The sequence below is a fragment of the Pinus tabuliformis genome, chromosome 8 (assembly GCF_031772625.1).
Source record: "Pinus tabuliformis cultivar Carrire ecotype Pingquan chromosome 8, CPIR1, whole genome shotgun sequence".
Classification (NCBI taxonomy): Eukaryota; Viridiplantae; Streptophyta; class Pinopsida; order Pinales; family Pinaceae; genus Pinus; species Pinus tabuliformis.
The window spans coordinates 1,258,898,138-1,258,908,179 of record NC_142294.1 but is presented as its reverse complement, the minus strand read 5'-3'; positions in this window follow the sequence as shown (position 1 = coordinate 1,258,908,179).

Below are 10,042 nucleotides of genomic sequence, written 5' to 3'. Positions count from 1 at the left end.
TGAAAGGAAGATCATATTTTAGTCGAAACACCAATTGATTGAAATTCTAAAATATTGTTGACAACCTCTCATACGTCACCTCTTCCAATATGAAACCATTCCATGTTGAATTTCTTAGTTCAACACGAACGTGTACCAGACATATAAATTAGACCGTAACTTTATTATTTCGATCCCAACCAGCATATATATATATATATATATTTCAAAAGTGACAGATGATAAAATAATTGAAACAATAAGTTTGACGTCTGAGTATTTAAATTTCCCATAATAACTTATAATGAGTGGTTTAAACCGAGATCAACTTATGCAATTTGGGAAGTTGCCGTAATTATTTTTGTTATCATTCTTTCGTCAATTGGCTGGAAATGAGATTTTTATAAACACCAAAAAAGGAAAAAAATTGGAATAGTCGCATTTTCTTGTTAAAGAAACATTAATAGATCTTTTAACCCATCTTTTATAAATAATTTTGAATTATCATAGAGCTAGATTAATGTTTTATAGTACCTACACTCAAATCCACCTTTCAATTGTTATAAAAAAAAATAGCATGACGACATCGAAAGATTTAGCACAGCTCTCATTATTACTGCTACTGCGGGCATGCTATGTATACTAAATTCAGAGGTCAACCATGTATGTGCGTGCATATACAGAGTCAGCTCATTTCAACCAAATACAAAACCTCAACTATTGTTTTGCTCGTAAAGTTAAAGATGTTCTATCAAACAAAGTATACACCAATTGCACCATAATCTCTCATATATATATATAATAATTTTCAAAAACATTATTTGTATATAAGTCGAAGGATGTACTTCATAGTCAGTCAACCATATCCATTGATTCTTTCCACTTAACCTTCTGTGCGGTATTTCAGGTAGCAAAATTGGATCTTTGGGGAGTAAGAGGATTTAGTTACCTTGTGCCCACTAGATTTCACTCAATGAACCTATGACATAACACGTGAGTTTGTAGCATACTAAACAATACCCTTAATTTGACCACATATTGGAAAATATCTTTAAAATTCAACTCCCTACCAATACATTTTAACATTAACATTTTTTTACTCTATAAATCTATATTCCTTTATTTTCATTAACAATGGTAAGCAGATTTTGCGCTCAGAAAGAATAACCTAAATAGTAGGTAGCTAAAAACTTGAAAGTTTGAAAGTTTCAATAAAAAAAGGCAAATATATGTTTGTTGATTTACAAATACATACTATGGAAAATTTAAATGGAAAATAGGCAGAGCAGAACTCTTAGTTGCATTTATCTTCTATTGAATACTAAAAAAGATACACTACAACATTTCAAAAGAAAGCCTCGATAACCAACATAGTGGTGCACCTTTCATATCACTTATAAAATACGAAGAGGAGAGAAAGTACAATGAATATGGACACATGCAAAAGCCTATCTAGTTGGATTTTGTCAAATCGTAGCCCTAACCTAATCACCATAGTTGCATGGTAAGAGTGCCAAGTAAGTGTGTCTGCATCAAAATATGAACTAAAGCATGTAAGCATGCATCCCTTCCTTGATATTTGTGTCCTCTACCTAAGATGGGAATTTCTCATGCATAAGTATTCTAATTGACTAGGTATATACACCCTTCTAGTAAGAATAGATCAAGCATGTTCAAAAAAAAAAAAAAGCTCTGATAATATAAAAATTCTATCCAAAAGTGAAATTGATAAATCTGAAACAACATCTAAAGTAGAATTAATTGAAGGTGGCACATTCATGCCCTTAGCATGCACGCACCCTCTTGCAAACAACAATATATTTCATTATCTTCTGTGGCGTGTATGTGCTCTCTACTAAGAAATAGACTGTGTCACTATCTCATGCACTTTCATTCAACTTGTTCATCACTGATGTAAGGAAAGGGTACTGAAGGTGTGATATATGTTGTCTTCTCAAATGCCTCATGATTGGGAGGATCACTAGTTGAGAAATAGGTAAAAACTATTAACACACATGCATCAGACATAGCTCATAGAGGTACTAGTAATGTGATGCATGTCTCTTCTAGATCAAGGTTGCTAGGGAGTGGGTGTAGGGAGCAACATTTTCAAAAGCTCCCGGGTCGGCAATGATTTTGGGGGAAAATTTTATATAATATATATTTTTATATTTTCTATGCATATATGTCAACAAAAGCATTTAGAATAATGAATTAGTGATAAAAATAAAAAAATATGGATTTGACCATATAACATCATTCATCTATTAGCTATAATCTTTATCAACCACAGGTCCACAAATTACAAGTTCTCATTTATATAGCATAAGTGTGGACATAACCAAAATAGCATTGAGTGCAATCCATTTGTGAACCAAAAATACATCAGAAAATAAGCTCTATATGGCCTCTAGCATCCAAAAAGATCATGCTACAACAAATACCTACATATCATCAATATCATTGTCTATCTTGGGATCTTTTTCATTAATATCACCCTCTAAACATTAACATATGATAGAAACAACTAGCATGTCAAGTCAAGATTTTGTTTGAGTGATAGGTATATTTTTAGTAGAGCCATTATAGAGGAGTTCAACAACCAAAGTCACTAACATAAAGGTACATCTAGGGCTTGGTTCTCTTGATTAAAAACAATTTCCATAGCCTAGTACATGACAAAATCCAATGCAAACATTGCAATCCCCCCAATCCCGAAATCCTGAAAAACTGATAAGTCTACTGGATTTTGAGTGATATCTAAAATTCTACTTTCTCCATATGAAATTCAATGGGGTTAGAATAACTTTCAAATATCTTGAGTCATTCATGGTAATGTTAAAAATTGAAGTAAAAAGATGAAAATCCTCGATTTTGAGTGAGATCTAAAACTCTTCTTTCTCCATATGAAATCCAATGAGCTTAGAACCACTCTCAAGCATCTTTAGCCATTTCATGGTAATGTTAAAAATTTATGTAAAAGGATGAAAATGAAAGATAAATGACAATTCATTTTCATCCTTTTACTTTAAGAATTTAACATTACCATGAATTGCATATCAATACTAGGGCCATAGACTTGAATATTAGGGTACTCTAGACCTAATACTACCATACTGTTTTATTTCTGCCTTCAAGTATTGATATACCCACAATACTTTTAAATCTCTATTTCTCCGACCCAACTATTTTTTTCCTCCACGTGGCCAATTTATTGTATTAAAAATACTTATAATACACATATTGCTATACAACATATAAAAACCCTTTACCCCCCTATATATGCTCAATATATTATTTCATTTTTTCTTCATTTTCTATCCCCTAATATGAAGGCATGTGGTATGGGATTTCTTTATCAGTGAAGACCCTATACTTGTGTCTATTGTTTACTTATGCTTAAGTGTAAGCTGGGTTGTCGAGATAGCAACAAGTAAGGTATGATAGAGGGGCAATTTGATTATGGGCAGAGTTCACATTTTAAATTTATAATTTTAACAAATTCTTATTAAATTTGGAGGAAATTAGATAAATTCATGATATTACAATTTAGATTTCCTTCCACAACTTTGGCCATGGTTGTATGTTTGGTGATGGTTTATCTATTAGATATTTTGGACGTTTTTCCAGTTTATTTTCTAGTCTAATTTGCAGGAATTAGTTGGAATCACACACTAGAATCATAAGTTTGAATTGTGATTTCTATAACTTAATATCCCCAGAAAATTTTCAAGATTCTAAATCCATATATATATATATATATATATATATATATATATATATATATATATATATATATATATATATATATATATATATATATAGATATACAATCAAAAACCCAATATCAACAACATAAATCAAAATTTAACCAAAAAAAGAGCAAATTCCAACCAAAAAAATCCAAAAAAAGAAAAGAAGCAAAAACGTGGCAGAATACTAGAAGTATCACTATCTCCTGCATTATTACTGTGGGCATGCTATATATACAATGTACACAATGATTTCCCCCAAAACACACACACACACACACACACACACACACATATATATCAGCTCTGAAGGAAGTAACAAGTATTCTCTTTAATAGTATGGATTCTTCATCCACTTCATCTTCCAAAAGCTACAGTAGTATCATTGTAGTCGGCATGGGAATTTCACATATCGAAATTAGATTTGTTGGGAGTAAGAGAAATTTACTTAGTTTGTTCATATTTATTACTTATGCTCCTGTGTGAGCTAGCTTGTAGGGATAGCAAATGCTAAAGCACTGACACAGAATGGTGTTGAATAATTTGTCATTTTTGAGTCCACAGATCGAATTGGTGGGTGGCTGATAAAGCATGAATTTGTTGCAATTACAGTGGAATGTGGTGTAGGATCGATAACAGGTGAGGTGATAAAGTAAAATCCATCTGGGAGATGGCCAAGAAACACAACACATGCACTTGTTACTATGATTATAGCAATGGTGCATTCAACATATTCTACGAGAAAAGTTACAATCGAAGACCAAGAATATGCACCAGCTCTATAGCATTTATTGTTGTATATATGTGCAAATATAAGAATATTTTTATGATAACTACAAAAAATTAATATGATTTTTTCTTCTTTTGCGGGAAACTTTTAAAAGTTGTTGGAAAGACAGAGGAGATTAAACACAAATTGATACACAAAACACACTAGCTACGCTCTTCTATTGATCACACAAAACTTGATAATTACAATGGACACAGTGAAGGGTATTTAACCTTTTCCAACTAATGAGTAACCTAAAATATCTTGACATGCAACCAGACATTTAATTCGACTATGACTTAACTAGACAGGACTCAACACTCAACACTCAACACTCAATTAACTGACTCTCTAATTTTACCCAACTCCTCATGCAAGAGTAATTAGCTTATTTTAACACTCCCCCTTAATTATGACCGCTAAACTAAAACTCACTCATAACAACTCAAAAATCCACGTTGGTCTATGTCTCAAATAGGTTTAAAATGCCCAGGTTTATTCTATGAAACTCAAACAGATCTTTTTATAATGACTTAGTAAATAGATCAGCCAATTGATACTAGATTTAATGGCTTCAAGTGAACTTATCCATTCCTCACAAGTCCTCTAATAAAGTGATATCTAGTATCAATATGCTTTCTCTTTCAATGAAACACACTGTTGTTGGATAATGCAATCCCTGAGGTGTTGTCGCAACATATTGTTGTTGATCCTTGTTGTTTCTGCTAGCATACACTATGCCATAATCACAATGTGTGTATCCAATCAAATCCTTCTTTTTTGTGCTTGCATACATTATGCCACAATCTCTAGTTCCTACTATGTATCTCATAGTTATTTTTCTTGCACTCCAACGTGTGTCTTTTGGAGTTTCCATAAATCTGGAAATCAAACTAACTCCTTGCACGATATCTGGTCTTATAGCTATGAGATACATGAGGGTTCCAACCAATCTTTTGAAAAGAGTTTGATTGACATCAGATCCTTCATCATCCTTACTTAACTTTTTACCGGTTGGAATTGGTGTAGGGGCAGGTTTGCAATTTTCCATCTTGAATCTCTTCAACAAATCTTTGGCATATTTATTTTGACAAATAAAAATTCCAGTTTTAGATTGCTCAACTTCTATGCCAAGAAAATATTTCATGAGACCAAGATTTGTCATCTCAAATTCTTTCATCATCGCTGCTCTACATTCCCCTAACTCAAAATCACCTGTAAAAATCATGTCATCAACATCTAGACAGACAATCAAAATTTGTCCATGCTCATTTACTTTTGTGTACAAGGTAGGCTCAATGCTGCTTCCGGAAAATCCATTCTTGATCATGCAATTGTCAATTATGCTATACCAAGCTCTAGGTGCTTACTTGAGTCCATAGAGCGCTTTATTCGACCCATAAACTCTATCTTCTTTACCTTCAACTTCATATCCTGGAGGCTGCTACACACAAATTTCTTCTTCTAGAATTCCATTCAAGAATGCAGATTTCACATCCATCTGATATACTTTCCACATGTTCTGAGCTACTGTGGCTAGAAATACTCCTCCAGTATCCAATATGGCTATCAGAGTAGACATTTCTCCAAAATCTATTCATGGTTTCTCCGAGAGCCCTTTTCCTATAAGTCATGCTTTAAATTTGTCAACTTCACCTTTCTCATTCAACGTTATCTTATACACCCACTTTACACCAATGATATTTTTTTCCTTTGGTATTTCAACCAAATTGCATGTATCATTCTTTTCAATAGCTTCAATTTCTTCATCCACGGCTTGCACCCAATTTTCATCTCTAATTGCTTCTTCAAATGAAGAAGGTTGGAAGGACAACAATGCAAAATTTGAACTAACATCCAAACCATCATAAATATCTTTCAGACTTCTCATCTTTCTCTTACCATTTCTTGATTCATCACCTGATTGACAGTCAGGAGAATCTCGGTTTGTTGATCTGCTTGAACATCCATGCTACTCAGAAAATCTTGGAGTCCTTGTTGGTGTGTCTATGTTTGGTGTCTTCATGCGTGATTCTTGCTGCTCCTTTTTTGCTACATCATATTCTTCCATGAGTGGAAATTGTGCATCAAATGTTTTGTCTATAGTCCCATTCCACGAATCTTATTCTTTGAACACAACATATTTGCTAATTGTGGTCTTCTTTGCGATATGATTATACTATTTGTAAGCTTCTAATTGCTCACTATAACCAATAAATATGCATTCTTCACTTTTATCATCCAATTTTCCTCTTCGCTTTTTAGTCACATGTGCATAAGCTACACATCCAAATTCTCTGAGATGATATACGCTGCAAGGCATACCTGACCATGCTTGTTCTGGTACTCTGTTCATCAAACTCTTTATATAGGAGTTCTATTGATCACATAAATAGCACATGCAACTGCTTCTGCCCAATACTCATTAGACAATTTTATGCCTTTCAACATGCTTCTTGCCATGTTCATAATTGTCTTGTTATTTCTCTCTATCACACCATTCTATTGTGGTGTGTACCTGATTGTAAACTGTCCTCTGATTCCATGTTGTTTGCAATAATCATGGAATGTCTTTGAATTATATTCTCCATCACGATATGACCTTAATACCTTGATTTGTTGATCACTTTGGCTCTCTCCTAAAGCTTTGAATTCTTTAAACCTTGCAAAAGGTTCAAACTTTAATTGCTTCAAGAAGTAAACCCAAGTGTTTTCCATATATTCATTAATGAATGTGAGGAAGTAACTATTTCCACCAACCGACTGTGTCCTTATAGGTCCACACAAGTCTGAATGCACTAGTTCAAGAGGTTGCTTCGCTTGATATGCAACTCCCTTTGGAAAATTTTCATACTGTTGCTTTCCCAAGATGCAACACTCACATGTACTAGTAGGATCTTTGATGGGAGGTAATTCCCTGACCATCTATTTCTATTCCAGCAATCTTAAACTAGAAAAGTGCAAGTGTCCAAATCGAAAGTGACATAACCAATAATCATTAGAACATGCAACTATAAAAGAACTGACCTGATCACTGTAATTCATAATTAGAGGAAAGCATATGTTCCTCGTCATCTGCACCTTTGCTATCAACTACTTGCTTGGGGGCTTTTCATATATAAGATATTTTTGACCTTCAAAGACAACTATGTATCCTTTCTGTGTTAATTGACCAACACTTATCAAATTATGTTTGAGACTAGGAACATGATATACCTCTAATATTTTCTTCGGCTCCCTCTGCTTGGTCAGAATGTTGACCACTCCTTTTCCATCTACATCCACAATCTTGTCTTTCCCTAAATTTACCTCTATTTTCACAGATTGATCCAAATTTGTAACCAAATTATTGTTTCCTGTCATGTGGTTACTGCAACCACTATTCAATAGACACACATTATCAGAAGGTTTGGGTATGGTATGGAAAGTTAGGAACATGGAGCTGGTACTCTCTGTAGTGACATTAGCTCTCTGGTTCCCTTGATCAGCTATCTTCTTCCCACAATCATGAGAATATCGACCAAATTTATTGCAATAATAACATCTCACCTTTGATTTGTCAAACGTTTGATTATTGCAAAAGTTTTCGAAGTTTCTTCCACTTTCATGTTCATGCTCTTATCGTTTGTCCCTATGACCACCATATCTTCCACCTCATCTTCTCCCTCTCGATATATTTCTGCCTCGACCTCTGTCTCTTGAAATAGAAACTTGACTTTTGAAAGCAGCCTCTAAAGTAGAATCCTTGCCTCTGTCTATCCTTGCCTCATGTGATAGAAGTGATCCCATCAACTCATCAACTGTTAATAATGCCAAATCCTTGGCTTCTTCTATGGCTTCTACCACAACACCAAATTTGGTAGATAAATATCTCAAGACCTTCTCAACCACTATTTGATCTTTAATTTTCTCACCATAGATTTTTAACTTATTTAACATAGTCATGACCTGATTCATGAAAGAATCGATGTCCTCTGCATCCTTCATCTACAAAATTTCAAACTATCTCCTAGTATTTTGCAACTTAACAATATCTACTTTGGCCATACCTTTATAGCTTGTCACCAAAGTATCCCATGCTTCCTTTGTTGAAGACATGATCATAATCTTCTGGAACACTCCTCGGTCCACTCCTTGCTTGATAAGCTGCAACGCTTGTGCATTCTTATTCTTGTATTTCTTCCATTGTTTCCTCTCTGCATTAGTGAGATCTCGTTCTTCTGCTTCATCCTTAGGTTCTGAAAACCCAAACTGGACATAATCCCAAAGATCATGAGGCTGCAATGTGGTCGCGATATTAATGGCCCGCACATAATAATCTTTCCTTGTAAACAGTGGGAATTGGAGCTAGAAATTTGAGAAAGGCATCTTTCTTAAAAAAAAATCCTCTTATGAAACCCTAAATTTCTCCTTTTATAATCTTGCAAAGCTACTCAAGAAACTCCTCATGAATAAAACCCTTGTTATCTCTTTTTTTTTTATAAAAAGAAAAATTTTTTAATTTTTTTTTATATATAAACAAAAAAAAATTATATAATTTTTTTTATAAAAAAGCTTTCTAAATAAACACTATATAATTAATTTATGGAGCCCCTTCAAATAAATAACCTTTCGAATAAAAATCAATTCTTAACAAACATCCACCCATTTGGCTTTTTTTTTAAAATACTCGATGTGAGTTAAACATATGCCTTGTAATGAGCCACTTAAAAAGAAATCATATAACCTTTTGACGAGTGATAGTTTCAAACTTCAAACGCTGACTTCGTATTCCCATAGAGTCCACCTTTTTTCCATATGTGATAGGGCTTGTGCTCCCCCGACACTAAATAAATTGCACAGTTAACTCCATAGTAGTTTAAATGATGATGGATTTACTAACCCTCCAATAATGTGTGTTGGTAGAGGAAAAACCATTACTCTAGGACAAAACAAACTCTTTTCTATAGCTTATGGTTGAAATCAAGCAAGGAAAAAGTGTAGTCTATTGGACCATAAAATTTGTTTGTGTAATACCTTCCCAAGATCTAATGAACCAAAGTTCCACAAGCCAACTAAAATTGACACTAAGTAGTATGTTTCATTATGCAATTAAATAATTGATTTTTGTGTAACAATGGTTAAGGAAGACAAGTCTAGTTCAGATCTTGGATGCAGCCTGTAAACAATAATTCTCCTCTTTGTACGGAGATAACTCAAGGATGGAACATGTGTATTCATTGGTGGGAAACGAAATTGAAGATGATATGTTTTATTTGACTACAGGATTTCCTTTAGAATCATTGAGAACCCTAATCAAGGGAATGAGGTCTTCATCTTAGTGAAAACATGTTGTGGAGGGAGATTCAGTAACAAGAGAAAAGGGAAAATTATTGAAGTGGTCCATGAGATTCTAAAGAGACACTACACTATCAAAGATATATAGAGTAACTTGTTGGAATTGCAAAAAATATTTCTTGACATACATGTTCTGGTTTAGTCACGGGGTCAAGAGCTTGATACTATTGAAGTCAATGTCCAATGTGCGTCCTTCTACATCGAT